Here is a 17,015-nt window from a genome sequence, read left to right as displayed (position 1 = left end):
TATTCCTATGATGTGTTCCCTACTTGTGATACAGAGCAACCAAGCAATTTGGTTACTGCCACACTGATACAGATGCTTTGAGATCTTTCATTTGGACACTTTGATGTCATTTTGTCATAAAAATGGAGATATTGATTGCTCCATAAATTATGCTGATTTTAAGTCAGAGCATAGCAGAGACCAGTGAGATGGCTAGAGAATGTCAGAAAGAATATACCTACTTACTTCTGAGCAGGAGAAAATTTAACTCTTTTATTTACAGTATTAGTCAATATTCCTATATGCACCCACAGTTAACTCTTAAATGCTTTTTGCTTTAAATTTTAGACTTCAGGTAGGAGCTCTTTCTTTTATACTTTTTTTTTTTTTTTTAAACTGAAATAGAGAGCAAGATTCTAATGTTCTTTCATGCTCTAAATGCCCTATTCAACTATAAGCCCCATTTGTTTTATGTTTGGAAGAACTACCCATACAGCACAGTTACCATAAAGACAAAAATACTGGGCAGACTCAAATTTCCCCTTTTTCCTAAACAGTACACACCATTCCTATAAAATGCAAATGGATTTTTCCACATTAATCTTGTCCTAATATGTAAATGTATATTCTTTCCTGTACAACGGAGAGGCTTTGCTAAGCTTAAGCAGATTTTGTTCTGTATCAAAATATGTATGTCCGCCACTTCCAGCTAATTTTCCAGAGAAAAGGATGTAATAAGTGCAATCATTTATAATCCTAACAATTGATGGACATGAAAACAGCAATTCTTGCTACAATAAAAGTGTGTGTGTTTAGAACCTAACCACTGGTGAGAATATTAAATTACTAAGTCAAATTTGTATAGTAACAAAGACTGACACAATTTAGCAATCATATTATTTTTACAATATAAAATATAAAGTTGCAAATGTAGTTATGTATGAAGCCCTATATTTAGTCTTGCATTTAGTTTGCCATTTACTGTTTAAAATGAATACCTTCTGTGCCTCATAAAGCTTGTGCTCAATTAAGCTGTCTCTAGGACCCTCAGTCATTGACCAAAATGCCCCTGCTCTGGTTTCCACTGTGGCAGGATTGGATCCTGTGCCTTTTGCTTTTCTGAGATTTCTAGTGTTGAGATGCCGAACGTTTTTACCTCCAGGTGACACTTGTAACCTGATGTATTGCTTAAACTAAAGGAGATTTTCAACGAATAAGAGACTATAGTGTATCAGGCTTCTGTGAAGCTAACACAGGTGGTTTGAGACCAAGGAGAGCACTCAGGTAGTATAACTCTTGGGTGCTCTGCCAGATCGCTTATTACATTAAACTTTTTTCTTATTTCAATTTTTATGAAACTCTTGAAGATAAAGATCTAACTTGAGATAACTTCTCTGAAAACCCAAAAGGACTTCTGAAGACTCCGATGATTTTGCATGTGATTTATAAAGCGAAAACTTGCTTTTCATTTTCGTTTTAATTTCCTCAAGCCTCTGTTGTGGTGTCTCAAGCATAGTAGTGCGAATTCATGGTTTCAAGACTTCAAAACCACAGCATAATTAGCAGTGTTTACTAACCAGCTGAACAAGTCACTTGCTACCTGAATACTGGAACGATTGTTTTTCCGCTTAGGAGAAAGAGTGAGGGGGCCATGGTTTTGCCGCACACAATTTTTATCAACCAGTGAATGGAAAGCCGGCCTCAGGTGCTGCAGCAGAGCAGGCTGCAGGAGCAACATTTCGCTGGGCTGAAGATATGCTCCTGCTTCTCCCTAGGAAGTTGCTATCTACAGCCAGTTGCCTTTCTGAGTGGCAAGAGATGGATGTTCTAGAGAAACACGTTTAAACTTTTAATAATCTTACATCAAGATCAAGACCACTGTAAAAGCAGTGGATTTATCCCCTATTACTCAGTTAAGTACTCCACTCCCTCCCCAGTGGATACTCCAGTGTTTAACTACCATTAACCGTTGGAAAGATTTTCTTAAAGGTCATTTTAAATCCCTCATGATGTAGCATAAATACATTACGTTTTTCCCCTGTCTTCAGTCACATGGAAATTAATTCATTTGGGTTATTTTGCAATAATGTTTTAAATATTGAAAGACTTCTCATAGCCCCCATTTTCTAGACTAACCAACCCCATTTTCCTGTTTTTCTCATAACTTTCCCTCTTGCCTTCCCTTGACTTACTCCAGGTGTTCTATATCTTTCCTAAAGCCTGTGGCATGCACAGCTGTACACAGTACTCCAGTGGAGCGCTTGTATACACCACCCCCATCTCTATGACACTGTCTTTATTCCTGAGATATTCAGCTCTGAAGTGACGTCAGTAACATACATGCCTACGTGGGATAACGTGGAATACACAGCAAAATATACATAGGACAGCAAAGTAAGGTTCCCTAGGAATCTTCTTTGTACATTTTTTTTAGGTGATTTTTTAAGGGAGTGTAGATGCACAACTGAGATCTTGCAGTTAAACAAAAACGTCAGTAACTGATGAGATGTATGGGAATGGGTGATGTGTATGTAAAAGGTGAAAGGTACAAACTGGCTTTGGTGGAGAGCTGGTACTGAGCAAAACAGGGCAGCATGTGGGAAGCATTAAAATGTGTTTTGTAAGACCCTGGGGTAGGCATAAGGAAGTAGAATCTGATGTGGAAATGGATGTGAAACTAATTAAAGGACTTGGAGAGTTAATATGCCTGCCTATTTAGTACTCAACCCTTTCAGGGCACTTCTGGTGATTACACCCTGCAGCATGAAGAATTAAATCCTTTAGTCTTATTCTAAACAAAACTAAAACAGGTATCAGCGCATTAGCTGTATTTCCACTTTGTTCAAAGTGGGAATATCTAAATACTCAGGACCCCGACCTTTGTTGCTGGAAAGTAACAGAGCTGAGATGTAGAGAATAAGCCTTACATTGTCTTGCAGCGAGTGTTTACTCCTTGAGACATGTTTTAGGATAAGTGGAGATCCCTACGGGTTCAAATGCTTCCTTGCACTTCATTTGGATGTATGCTGGAAGGTCCTAAACTCAAGCTTTCCGGAGTCCAAGTCAGGAGAGCAGATTCCTGACTCTGTCACTGAACACTTGAAAAGAACAGTAAATCTCAAGCACTTTTCTTCTTAGCCAAGGGGGTGAAATTTGAGGAACTAAACAAGTGACCAGAGAGAGAAAGTGATAATGGCATTCCGAAAGGGAAAAAGAGTGGTAAAAGCAAGATGTAGTCATTTCACTTTTCCTGATTTCTGTAATGCAAAGCTATTTGTGGAACAGGGAAACATAGTCTAGAGGGACAGACTCTGACGCAGCAATAGTTTGCCTGAAAGCAATCCACTGCTTGCTCTCCCCAGTTCCCTTCTCTCGTGCTTTCCTGACAGTTCACAGATTAGTTCACTGCCATGAAAAATGGGTCATCTCAGCAGCGCCGTAGCATATGGGTCATCCCAGCAGCACCACAGCAAAGGCAGCAGAGCAGAGCGAGGGCTCGGGCTTCGGAGCCTTCCCAGCTCGCTGCGGGCAGCAGTGGGCAGCCAGCTTTTCTCCTGACACAGCTCGGTCCCCGTGGCTTTGGGGGCAGCAGCGGTGAGGGCGGCTATCGCGAGTGAGATTAATCCCTCCCTGTGTTTAAATGTCTCATGGATCAGGAACCCTTTCTGATTTTACTCCAGCTGCCTGTACTCCCCTTTCACGCACGCTGGAGTTGGACTTTTTTTTACCTCCTCAAAATGGAAGCTTTAATTGTCCTTGTGTTACACCTCATTGTGATTACAATACATGTAATTAGATGACCTCAGGCAAAAACTGAGTTTTACAATAAATTGGCGTTGTTGCTGGCCGCCAGTCTACTGACCTGCTGCTTCTCATCTCTTGCATTTACTCCAAAAACTAAGCAAGGATCTAAGTGTTTTTTTATTTCGAAGGTATGCCAAAGAAGTTTATGTAGACTCCTACCTACTGCCCTATAATCTTTGTCTTTATTGCACGTATCCAGTGGGCATACAGTAGAGCAGCCATTAAATGCAATGTTCAATACATATGGCCAAAGGAGGTGTGTTTAGAAAGCATGGCTAATAGTGTAGGGACAAATTCCATTTTGTTTCCCGCAGATACTAAGGCTGACAGACTGTTAGTTGCATGATCATTAGCTAAAGTGAGCTCCACAGCAATGCTCGAAGCAAAATAATAATAATATGGTGGCAGATGCAGCAGGAACAGCACAAGTCAGCAGCACCAGTTAGCAATTCTCTTGCTTATTAGCAGAACATTCAGATTCTAGCCAGAATCTTTAGGTTGGGGGGGGTTTCATAAATTTTCTTTCTGAATTCTTTCTATCTTCAGGTCTTACTCTTTATTGACATCAATTTTTCAAAGCAATACCTAGAGACTATAAACTCCATTTTCTTTGATTAAGCATATGGGTGAGAGAAGTTCTTTATGGCCTAGAAGATGTTGGTTTTTTTATAACAGCATGCACTGTTCAGATTCCTAATTACTGTTGCATTTTTAAAATAATTTATGCATGTTTATTATTAGTACTCCAAAATTATGATTTATAAATCTGTGTCTTGATGCCTATCCCTAGGACTGGAACACAAAATTACACCAAAAATCTGCCCATAAATGTAAATCACCTTGCTTTTTATCATCTTTCTCCTTGATAACCTGAAAAAATGGAGGAAGATAATAAGGATTAAAACGTATACTTCATGATCTGTATTTTTAACACTGGCTGCGGCAACAGTGGTAGATTTTATAGGTTTCCTCAAAGTCAACCAAATGTGAAACAATCCATAGACAGTTGTGTTTGGACCCCGAGGGACACATCCATGAAGTACCATGAAGTCATATTTCATAATGACATATCTGCAATGCATGGTTCAGTCTTCAAATTTCACAGGCGTGACAAGTTATTATAGTTTAATTCTATTTTTATTTCAGTTCCCAACTGAAATCAGCCACTTCTCCACGTTGTTTTAAATTTCTTCAGATCCTGTCTGGTTTCCCACTGCCCTCTCAAGAGTGAGTCAGTTCAGCAGCACCGCTGTGACCATCTCTGGGTTGTGCTGCCCTGGGAGGGACTTTAAAACATCCTTCAGAAAACGTGGTTGAATCATAGAATCATAGAATTGTCTTGGTTGGAAGGGACCTTTAAGATCATCTAGTCCAACCCAGAAAACTATTCCAGGAGGTGTGAGTGTGCATTTAAATCAGACATTCCCTTCAGCACAACAACTAGCCAAGGCATTAGGAGTTACCTAATTTTTTACTACTACATAGGGCTCATAGATGTTGAGGCATTTTCTCCACTTTTCTCTTTTAGGAAGGTGTCAGAACTCCTCTATATTCTGCTATTAACCAGGGTGCCTGCAGTCTGGTCTAAAAGAGCTTGATCACATGAAAAAAAAAACCCCGAGTGCTAGACTGGTCTGATTTTAAAGTGATGTTTGACAGAAATGACTAAATAATGGATGCTCCTTAATTATAGGACATCGACAAGCACTTGTGATTTCTCTCAAGATGTATTATTAGAAATTTTTAAACCACGCGTGTTTATGTTTTTTTTAAAGTTTCTGGGCAATAGCAAGGTGTCATCTATTTAAGCTTACTAGTTGGTAAGTCATATGGCATCCAGTCTCCACCTCCCCCAGTCTCATTGCAGCTTCGGTTCTGGGGTCCCACATGTCAACAGACGAATTTAGAGCTGTACCTGGAGGAAGTCTTTGGGATGTAAGCAGGTATTTCAATATTGCCCACAACAGGGATGGATCTAGGCGGACATCTACCTCCTGCTCCTGCACTCAGAAATGTGTGAGCATTTCTAGCAAGAATAATTGCTAATGCTAATGCAAAGCTCATTAATCATGAATACTTGCATATGCAGCTTCATAAGAAATGAGGTGCAAGCATTGCTGTCAATCAACATTTTAGTTGCCCAAATGTTTGAGGAAAGCCAATTCAAGATGATATGAACATGTTAAAAGTGAATTCACCCTGAAATTTCGGCACTTTGCTGTGAAAGTATTGGCAGTGGTGACCCATCTCCACCTGGATTCTTTTGAAACACTCTGGAGCTTTATCACTGCTATGATTTTTTTTCTGGTTCTAAAATTGGTCTTGTAATAATAGAAACACAAAATTTGCTGACAGATTTCCCAGTGAGCTCAGATGGGCTGAAGCTGCTATTTTAAGCACCCTTGTGAGAAAAGTGATTGGTAGTATATGCACTGAGCCCTGATTCAGCAAGAACTGGTGCAGGATCCCCACCTCATGCTCAAGCTACAAGAAACACTGGAGAGGATCTCTACATAAATGAATGGACAGAAACATCGCAAGGTGTTTGGGAAAGCAAATTACTAATTTTGTTAGTAACAGAGAGCTGAAGATTACTCAGAAGAGTCCAGCTCTAGTCAGAGCCCCAGCTGATGAAAATGGGCAGAAATTCAATGAATTCAACAGGGTTATAATGATTTTACACTTACTCAGGATTTGATCTGACATCTGAATGTGAATTTATTTTAATCACAATTTAGTCACAACTGCTGTCAGTAGAATATCCTTTTATCTCACTGTTCTGCAACAAAGACAAAACTGTTTTCCGTCTCTGTATGATCAACTTGAACAAACTGGGAAAGCAATGGATCAGGCAGTTGAACAGGCAGGATAGCCATGTTTAGACAATCTAAACCCATGGTAGATCAGAGACCTCTGAAAACGGTATATATTTTTTTTAAATTTAATGCGGCAACTGCACCTGAAGTTGAAATCAACTTGGAGGGTGATCATCCAGATCAACTTCCTAAAATGGTCTGGAAAAGGAGGAGGATTTAGAAGTGGTGGTTAGCAGTTGGAGATTATCTCCTGGCATGGCATGAAGCTAAATATGATTCAGAAAGACATTCTCTATAATAACTTCAGTGGGTTTGTGCTTACTTTTATTTTGTCAAGATCAAATTAAGCCAATTCTAGTCTATTAGGAAGGTGTGTGCACGACGAGCCTGGGGATGCGGAAGGGGGAACCAGCCTTTGGACTGCGTGGATGCCAGCCCTGACAGCTTTCATGCTTTCTTCCCGGCGGGGATGGAAAGAATGATGTAGCACAGCAGATTTTATCTGCGTGTGATACTTACTGTTATTATAAAGGAATTTCAGGGTGTGGAGTTAACTCTCAAAACTCTGTGTAACTGCCTGCATGTCATGTAATATATGTCATGTAAAATACATTCAGCATTCCCTGGTGAGTCTTCCTCTTTGTCCTCGCCTGTAATTGCCTTGATCCACCAGTGATCTCCCCAGTGCTATCGCAAATGCAGAAGCTCAGGCCCTCTCCACAACCCCAGGCTTTTCTCTGGCCCTCGAGCAGCATCTCCTTCAGCATCTTCCTGCTACTCTACATCCTGTGATGTTCCTGGCTAACTGCTAGTTCTTCCCAAATCCTGACTTACACAGCAGCTGTATACCACTTACTCCTCGGTGTTTCCCGATCTAAAGGAGGGAAGGAGTGCTTTTGGGCATGCAGGCTTCATAGAAAACAAGAGTAATCTGGGATGGAAGAGTTTAAAATGAGCAACATCCAGTCCAACACAGGGCTTGTTTGTTTGGGATTTTTTTTTTTTTTTGCTTAAAAGTGGTGTATTTGATGCCTTGGGTTACCTCACATGAATGAAGTCTCCTGGGGTTAAAAAACAAAAATCAATGTGTGGATAATACCTGCAGGGTATTAGGCTTTAGTACAGAATAACTGAGTTTAGCCTGAAAGGGTGTTTGGAGAGAAGTGGAAGAGTTTAGTGCTTTAGCTCGCTGAGTTTTTCTTGCAGTAAAACTGCCGTGCCCAGTCTCTCCTGCAAATTTATCACATGCCCATTATTCCATTATTTGCTCCAAAGTAAAGAAAACATCTTTTTTCCCCGGGAAGTGTTAAAGACAAAGCCCTAGTCTTCCTTTCCAAGCCTGCCTGCCTTTCTGGGCAGCCTGCCCATGGTTCAGGATCCCTGTTTATCCCAAGGAGGGCAAAAAGTGCAAAAGGCTTTTCTAACATCCACAGCTTTCCAGCCGTCGGAGGCCAGGCTGCGCCTGAGTTAGTGAGGCCAGTGGGAGCCACGGCTGGGGTCACTGCTGAGCCCACCTCCCACAGCTGACAGAGGGGGTCCCCAGTGCAGCTGCAGGCAGAGAAAGTCACACCAGGCACGCAGAAAGTGGGGGAGCAGAGTGGACCCCTGCCCTCCTCTGTAAAACAGCCACGGAAAAAGCATGTCGTGTCCTGCCTTTAACAGGGCAGCAGAGTCCGGGGTTTCCCTGCGGTCCCCTCAGGAAGCATCCCTCCCCGGACTTTTGCTGGGCAGAGCAAGTCCACGCAGCCTCTACTTGAAGGCTGTGGCTTTCCGTCTTAGCTAGCTCCTAACTATATGTTTGACTCTGCGTGTTGCCTTCCCTGCCAGAACGTAAAAATCAAACCTCCATTTCTTTGTGGGTTATTCTTTGTTTTTGATCTCTGGCAACTGTAGCCCTGAACTGTGTTTTCAGTAATTGCAAGATTTATTTTTGTACTTCTGTCCCACTGGAATGGGAGGAAAGCAAAAATAGAGAGGGAAGTGCATAATTATTGAACAGGAAGAATAAAATCCAAACATTCATATCTAGTTTTCTAAGAGTCTTGAAAATAATGGTGCGGTTTGGGGGGGGGGGGGAAACGTAGAAAGAGCAAACTGCCAAAAAAGTACATAAATGCAAGCCAAAACTGCACAAAAAGACATGATGATGTTCCTTTAAAAAGCTACATGTAATAACCAGGGTACCTGACTAACTGGTACATAACACGTTCGTCTAAGCAGAGTAACTCTCCCACTGAGAGAAGAACCGTGAGTCGAACAAGAATATACATGCTTTGGAAATACTTTTCCAGAATCATGATGCTTGTTCCATTAGTCAATCCGGTACACTTTCAATAGGTAGAAGACTCTGGAGCCTTAAGGCAAACAGTCACATAGAAAATACAGAGAGAAACCGGGGAGCTTAGTTTTAGAAAATAAAACTTCTGCAGAGAAGAAAATATGAGGACAAGATATGATCCTGTTGGGGTCTGCCTTAGAGACCCTCAAAATGCTACTGTAGTCCAAGCCACTGAAATGCCCACCTTTTATTAAGCAAAGATAAAGCTACAATAACCTTGCAAAGAAAAGAACCAAGAAGAATAAAGAAAGAACTGAAAGCTGTAGCACTCTTGCATAGAAATAAGGTTTCATATCTTTCTAAATGTCTTTGAGTCTGTTACGCCTGACTTACTGCTGCCTTTGTCTTTTCTGAAAATGAAGTCCATTTTTCTGGATAATATTTTGTGTCTTTGAGGTGAAAAAAAATAAATCAGCAACATAAAAGCCAGCCCTGAGGAAAGGAGGGATTCCCAGTAAAGGCTGAATTTTTGCTCTGCCGATGGTCAGTGCCACCTGTAAGCAGGGGGAGGGCAGAAGGGCAAGAGCTTTGGCCTGAAGCCTCTGAGAGAGGCTGAAATCGCTGGCTCCCTCCATCCTGCCACATTAAGCGTGACATTGTCGGCAGGGCTGACGGGCTGGGTGGCAGCGAGGGGCAGCAGGAACAGCTGGCACCGTGACCTACTCGAGGCTCCGGTTTCGCTGAAGGGGACTGGCTCTGTTCAAAAGCCGCAAACTGAGCAACATGTCCAACCCCTTTCTGAATGAAACGGAACGTGTTGTGGATGGGGCTTGGAATATTGGTGAACCATCAAGATTTTTGTTTCCCGTGCTCTGTTTGATTTCTGGTGCCCAGTAAATGTACGAAAAGCCCTACACGTGTGAAATGGCTCCCAGCTAAATGAATGGGAAAAAAATAATCTCAAAGGGATGGTCAATAAAGACCTAATACTTAGTTGACCTAGCTGGCTATAAAGGCTAAATTTGCTCCAAATCAGAACTGTCCTGTTATTAATGAGAACAGATGAAGCAGACCTGAGAAGTGAACAAGTGTTATGGCAATCCAAACATCTGTTTCCAGTGGCTGTCAGAGATCGTGGTGCTGTTACAGTTTGAGAGAACCCATAACAATCTATTGTCATTAGACAATTATTCTATCACCTGATGACCCCTCCCCACCCAGAAAGGGGAATCGGGGAACACAAAGAAACACAAGGGTTGAAATATAAATAGATTTAACAGAGTAAGACTAAATAAGACTAAATAAGACTAATCATCATGAAGGTTGCCCCCCCAAAAAAATAGCGAGAGAAAATGGCCAGTCTGCAAGTCAAACCACAGCAGCCCAGTTTAATTGCCTAATTTAAAAGTCCCCTGCTAAATAAAGATAGCTCTGTAGTTCTCTGAAGCATCTCGTCACTGCAAAAGGCTATGAAACACACAAACAAAACTCTGTGTGGAGAAAAGAGTGTGGGAGAAAAAGTCCTAGGAGTAATCACAGAAATTACGAAATCCGTATTTTTCCCACTCAGGAGGTAAAACTAGAAAATAATAACAATAATTACAGTAATAATGGTAATAATACTTTTCTGTATTTACTGAAGTAACACCAACCTGGACCAGAGGTGCAGCTCCTTAGATGTTGTGCTGAGAGCTGACACAGCCCATGCCCTGTACCCAGCATGATCTGGGTCGTGGAGGGGCTTCAGGGGGTCCCCTGACACCCAGCAGGGTCCTCCTGTTGCATCAGTGCCATAAATCTCCTTTTGTCTTCCTCCCTGCTGTGCCCTCTGGGGAGCCAAACACAGTGCCAGTGCCAAACACTGAAGCGTATTAATGAAAACCGTGCTTTTATAATGATCTTTGGGTCTTTTCTGGCATTTTTCTAAATTGGATGGGTACGTTACCTCAGTATGGCAATTAATGACAGTTAAATATAAATTGAGAATTACTATCTGCCAGTTTGATATGATGCAGCCCTAGCAGCCTTTTTAAGCTGTTTCCTACGGAAATCATTATTCTTCAATGACACTGTTTCAGCTTTCTCAGCTGGTGTATAACCCGTGTGTGTTGTTTTTCAAATTAAAGAAAAGCTTGGCACTGTAACAGGGAAGAAGCATGGCGTCTGCAACAGAAAGGCCAAAATCCTGGAAGCTGCTCCGCAAGCATGAGTAGTATGTGCAAAGCAGATGGTAGGAAACTAAGCACAGAAGAAAATACAAAAGAGGTGTGTTTTGTGGAACTGTATTGCAACATTTTGTTTAAGGTAAGTTTTTTTCAGTGTATGCAATGTACAGTAGTACGAGTTAAAGCACTGGCAATGCTCTACAGAGCAGGTGCTACTCATAGGATTTGTGCAATAATATAAAGCTTCAGAAAGAGAGAGAAGACTGTTGTGAATCATAAGGATGATTTGGAAAGAACATGAAAATTGCTGCCTGTTCAGCAATCAAGAAAAGCTCCAACCACTTCACAGGATGCAGTTTCCAGCCTTCACCCTGGGTAATGAAGTGAGCCAGGTTACACATGGGACCAAACACTTATTTAATAAATGTTACCATAGATTTTCCAAGTGCACTACTAATCCAATAAAATAATTCCTATGCTTCAATTAGATATGTGTGTATTTTTCCCACCCCCTATCTAATAAGGACAAGCTGAATTACCTCAGTGGGGGCCATCGTGCCTCCTTAAGCGCAGACTGGCAGCTGTAAGATAGCAGAGTGCTGCTTTGCTCTCTGGGCAGCAGACATTCCCATCGCAGGCAGAGGATTATAACCCATCGAGTCAAAGTCTTAATCTCTTCTCAGTCATGAGTCAGTGTTGGAACAGCAGCCAGGGGCATGCACAGGCAGCAAGAGAAAGATTTGTTGTGGCTAATGGGAACGCTAATGAAGAAAACACTTCAGCTGACTTCACTGAAAATATAGGGGACTCCATTAAGAAGAGTAAAAATTTAATGACAGTACTCATAAGAAAATTAGAAATAAACAACCTAGCCATGCTATGAAGAGAGGGTCTTGTTTAAAACCTTCTATTAATTTTGATAAATATAATCTAAATATTTTGACATAAAAAGAAACATGTCATGTCACGTTACTCTATGAACCTAGAGTATTCACAAATCCCATAGCTAATACAGGAAAGATGGAGATCAGCCGGGTAAAAAAGCAATTAAACAAACAGCTGGTTATTGCTGAATTACTTAATGGTAAAATCATTACTGCCATTAATATCATATATCTTATAATATTAATACTGTGCAGTCTTATATATTCATCCAGGCATGGTGCAATATAGAGTACTATCAATTAAGAATAAATCCAGAATTAATTTCTCCACCTCCCTTCAGCCAATAAGGAACTTCTGATTTTTTATCTTTTTTTAAAAGAGATTCCTAAAAAGGTAACTCAGACAAGCACTGGGCTGCCTTCTTTCGAATGATGCGGGACTGTGCGTCTGCTGGCAGGTACATCAGACTAGAGATGGAGTCAGGCACGTGTCTTTTCATGGAAATGCCTTTTTTTTTTTTTTCATTAACAGACCACAGACCAAAATCCTAAGGCCAAATCCTATGGCCAAAAATCCTAGGGAGGAGAACTGAGAAAGCCTGGCAGGAGACACCGGCTCCAGCCATGACTTCTATTCACTCAAAAACCTGCAGAAAGGCTATTCAGTAGTAGTGTTCAAGACAATTGTTGGCGGAAAGAAGTGTTTCAGGGTGTGATGAGGGGGTACCAATTGCTAAGGAGATGTAGTGAGTACATTGCCAAGGCAATTCTGAACAAGGCTCACCGCTCTGGACTCAATTCAGGCATCTTCTGCAAAAGCAGGAGGTTTCTTGGAATGCACTTCTGAGCAGCCTCCTGCACCGTGTAGAAATGGAGCTACTTAACCACGGGCCTGGGAATCAGCTGTGAAAGGTAAGGGCAATCAAAGTGGATTTATTAACTCTGCCTGTAATTGCCTCATTTCCTAATGCTACAGAGCTGTAGTATATATCATTCCAGGACTAATTTAGATGAATGAATATAAACACACTGTTGCTAGAAAAAATGTGTGAAGTGCACTTATATATCAAAAAATAGGCATAGATAGATAATTCAACAACAGCACGCCTGAGCTGAAGGACCGTTCCACATAGCACCAAACATTTGTTCAATTGTTTTCATATGCTCCAACTCTCTAGCTTTTTCAGTCATCTTCCATTTTCTGGCACAGCTGCTTTAGATCCAGCCTCATCATCAGAAAACACATAATTTAGCAGGTGTATCTTAGCAAATTCAATTTCTGCCTGTTTTTGATTTGATTCATTGAGCTCCTTCTCCCGTTCTCAGGATGATCCATGGCAAATTGCAGTCTTTTCCCATTTGCAACATACCATAGATATTTTATTGTCTGTTCTTGAAAGGGGAATTACCAACGTACTAACACACAGAAACTAGCATATAACTACATTTGATTTCTTCAAATGCCAAGGGTTCTTTTTGAGGTCAATCTAGTGAGTTTTTGAGAATCAACAGAGAGGGGTTTAGGACTAGGAATCATTAGCAATGCCCTAAATGATTAATTATTAATTTAACATAAGCTAGGATACCATATTTAAAACTAGTAACTTACTACCACTTCTTAATTGCAAAATACTACAAACATACGTCAACACCATGCCTTTCACATTGTATAGGACCAAAATATAAATAGAATTGTTAACTTTATGTTTTCATAACTCACCTTTTTATGTAGTAGTGTGTGTTGCAGGGGCATTTGCAGGCTGTGGGGCAGATGGAGATGGAGCTATGCAATAAAATTCATGCATAAATTACTAATGGTACCGTATCTAAGGCTAATATATTGACTAACCCTCCTGTGAACATCAAGCAGGTCAGTGCACTAAGAGGTTACTAACTAGCTGATGCCTGTGGTCTTTTTCTTATGGTGGTTTGAAAGGAAAAGAAAATTACCCTGATGTAGATGGTATTTTTACTACTGCAAGAAATATATAGGCCCATTTTGCAACACTTCTCTGAATTTCACTTTAGGAAACAGTTTTATGAAGTACTGATAGCCAAATGCTCAGTGATGCTTAGAAACGTGAAGGCCTGAATGAAAGAATAGCTTTAAAGTTGACTACAGCTGACAAAGAGTAACTTGTGTTTATTGAACCTGACGAGTGTTTCTTCCCATTACAATTTGAAAGTTAAACATAGGACAATACCTGTAGGTAAAAGTTCCTAAATCATCTCTGTACTATCCCGTTCTTTGAAGCTTAAATGGAGGCAATCTAGACAGGCATTTAACAGATTAACTAATAAGCATACTTGTTGAAGAAAATTAAATTTTGAAGCAGTCATACCACTGTATAAACCTTACTGAGCTGAACCTCCTGGAAAATGACTTAAGCTAAGTGAGGGAGGAAATGCTAAATTGTGCCTTATACTGAAAATTACTACAGACAATCTCATTTTTACACTTGAAAAATGTCCTTTATGTAAAGAAATGTCTTACATCACCATGTGTTTTTTAGCTCTGCTCTGTTGCCTCAAACCAAACTGTGCAAAGTTTGGGACAGGGAGTGTCTCTTGCTACAGATTTGTAAAAGTATTTAGGATAATTGGACTTTCATCTTTGTAATATTGCAATAAATTATTATAACTATTTTGTATTTATGAACATCTTATGCTTACACATGGACTATTTCTTTTCATATGGTATTTACACAGAGCTGCTAAGTGCAGCAAAATTGCATGAATGCCCCAGAGCTGGATGGTTGTTGTACACATAAAAGCTTATTCATTTAAATTGCACATGTTTAGAGAGGGCTTTTGGATTCTCCTTGTTAAAAATAGCTTGGTACAGAAATACTCACAGAAATTAGGACTGGAGGGCACTTTTAAGCTATGTCTTTACAAGAAACAGGGCCATGACCTCTTCTTTCACCCTGAGGTCAAGTACCAGGGTGCAGTTGAATACTTTTCCCCCCAAATGTGGTAGCCTTGTCCATAGTGGCTGTTTGGGCCTAATCTTTGGAGATTAGGACAGTGACCAGTGCAGGGCTGAGCTCCAGTGGGGTTGCACTGGTAGTTGGGTAGTGAGCAGTTGGGTACCAGTGCCTGAGCCTGCTCCTGGCCCGGGAGAGCTTATGGGGACAGGCGTAGCTTGAGAGGCTCCCGGTTCATCTCTTTGCCTTTGGGCTGGATAAAATCTCCCTGTAGAGAAATAAATAAATTACAAATATTTGCCTTTTTCTTTCTGAAAAACCTCTAAAGAAGTGGATTCCACACCCTCCCTAGGCAGTGTATTTTGCCATTTCTCTATCCCTACCGCTGGAAATTTTTTCATCGCGTTTAATCAAAATCTCCTTTGCTTCAGTTTAAGCTCATTATTCCCTGTGCTCACCACATGAGATCGAGAGCCCATTATATCCCTCAGCTTTATTGACACTTCTGCATTTTATAAACTATTTCTGTTTCCTTTAGTCTTTCTCTGTAGGTTATTACAGAAAGGGCATATCTTTTAGACCTCCAATCATTCCAGTTGCTTCTCTCCCATTTCTGGCAAATCGGTCCAATCTCTTCTGGAGTCTCACACTCTTAACTGGGACCTTGCCCATGGAATCTCGCACAGTAAAGTTACTCCATGTCTCATATGCGTGGCACTCTTCTTCATACATTCCACTGCAATGTAGCTTTTTTTGCCACAGCACGTTTCTGACTCATATTTAGTCTGCAATTCAGATCCCCTTGGTCCTTGTTGGTAGAGCTGATGTCAAACTCACATTTTCCCATCAGGAAAATGCACAGCTGACTACTCCAGTAGAATATGGAATGTTTGCATTTCTTTTATTGAATTGCATCCTGTGGTATACATATAAAATTGATGAACTAGGTTTTTGCTGCCCTGCGTTTTGATGATCTCCTTTCTTCAATGGCTGCATCCTTCATGTTCTTCATTTACTAGATTTTGAGTGGCAACATGGAATATCCCTTAGGTTTGAAAGGTATGTTTAGCATTCTTGTAAAAATCTTCTGAAAAGGCACCTGAGCAGAAGAGCTTGTTCTACTTTTGCTCCTCATTTTGTTCTCTATTCAAACCACAGAGGATAGCTTTCACCAACTAGCCCTCTTGATTGTTTATGCTTCCTCCATCAAAATAGCTTTCAGTTTGAAAGAATATGCACTGGGATGGCATCAGTTACTTAATGCTTTTAACAAATCTGTGCTCTTGACATTTCTTGTTATAGCCAGAGAGACCACAGACTCTTTCCGTGCTAAACAGCCCAGTATCATTCCTGCTTTCCCAAAGGATGTAACTAAGGACTTGGGAAGTTTAACATATTTTTCTTGTACAACAAAAAAGAACAGCACCAGGTTTTAGCTACACATCCATGCTGGTTTTTAGACAGCCTTGGGCTCACTCTGCATATATCCTTCTGCAGAATGTTTTGAGGTGCAGAGATGATGGGACACAAGGCAAAGGACTATTGGCACCCAAATTGCTAAAAGTGATTGCTTTCTGTCTAGCTTTCAGTTTTTTTCAGGTTTTATTCCCAGATCCAAGCACCTGAATGCCATCACCTGCCACTAATTGCTAAGCAAACTGGGTAAAACACGACATCCCAACTCTACAGGCTGTCCAAGCTGTGCCTAATAACTTATTATCATTCTTCATTATTTCTTGAGTGCAAGTGAAATGGACTGTGGAGCATAGGTGACAGGTACCAGTCTGGGAGATGACTGATCCAGAATATTAATCTAGATATTGTGAGTGTCTCACTCTCTAACACATACTTTCTTTTAATGTTTTTGTTTGACTATTTGTATGGACTAATACAAATACTTTATCTGTGTCACTCATTTTCTCCCTTTATGTTTTACCAAAGGGTTAATAATTCTATGTAAGCAGAGTGGGATTCAAGGGCGAAATAACAATCAATATTACTAGAGGCTGTGGGATGTTAATTGTCCAGCCCTGCTTCATGGTTTGTTTTGCTGTTGGGTTGTTTTTTTTTTTTCAAATCTTTTCCTTTATTGATTCCCTACCTCCCCACTAATCCCTTCCAGAAAGAAGGAAGGCTGTCCACATCTTTCTAAATAAAAGTGA

Source organism: Numenius arquata, chromosome 2, assembly GCF_964106895.1.
Source record: "Numenius arquata chromosome 2, bNumArq3.hap1.1, whole genome shotgun sequence".
In the NCBI taxonomy this organism is placed as follows: Eukaryota; Metazoa; Chordata; class Aves; order Charadriiformes; family Scolopacidae; genus Numenius; species Numenius arquata.
This window is presented reverse-complemented; position numbering follows the sequence as displayed.